The sequence below is a fragment of the Charadrius vociferus genome, unplaced genomic scaffold (genome assembly GCF_000708025.1).
Source record: "Charadrius vociferus isolate BGI_N301 unplaced genomic scaffold, ASM70802v2 scaffold410, whole genome shotgun sequence".
In the NCBI taxonomy this organism is placed as follows: Eukaryota; Metazoa; Chordata; class Aves; order Charadriiformes; family Charadriidae; genus Charadrius; species Charadrius vociferus.
In genome coordinates, this window is record NW_009646499.1 from 2083410 (window position 1) to 2083978 (window position 569).

The 569-nt window shown below is 39.7% G+C and overlaps 1 protein-coding gene across 1 annotated transcript in view; it reads left to right on the top strand.

Annotated features, from left to right (window-relative positions):
• HPGDS (hematopoietic prostaglandin D synthase) overlaps nucleotides 1-569 on the top strand; it is an 18581-nt gene that overhangs the window by 9804 nt on the left and 8208 nt on the right. The window lies entirely within an intron of this gene.

A 569-nucleotide genomic window follows, 5' to 3' on the forward strand; every position in this document is an offset into this window, starting at 1 on the left:
GGGGTGTGGGGGGGTGGGGGGTGGGGAGAGTATTATTAATACTGTGTTCAGATGCAGCAAAAAATTGCAGGAGTCCTGGATGGCCTCTGCAGCTGCCAAATTAGTTTTGCAGATACAGATTTTGACATCTAAGATCTTGTACGTAATGTGATTTGCATACCTCATGCTAAGCCACAGAACCGCATGGCAGTGCTCGTCTATTACTGTATCACTGATGAAGTTGTCTCGATAAACAGGTCACAAATGCATCAAGTTTCATTATTTTCCTCTTTTCATTAAGAACTAAAAAAACTTACAGAAAAGAAGTGGTATTCCAGGAGTCCCATAAAGACAGTTCTCCTGGGTTTGAAAGCACCTTGCCTGTTTCCAATAGCCAACATTCTCTCTTTTCTGCTACTGCTTTTTTACATCACAAGACAGTTTTAGGATGGGCATACATCTTATGTATATAAAGCGTAATCCACATGAAAATCAGGTACAAAGCATTTGGCTATGATCAGCACTTGCAATCATGTACTTGGAATTTATGAAATAGTGTCCTTTGAAACAAAGAGATTTAAAGTTCCTCT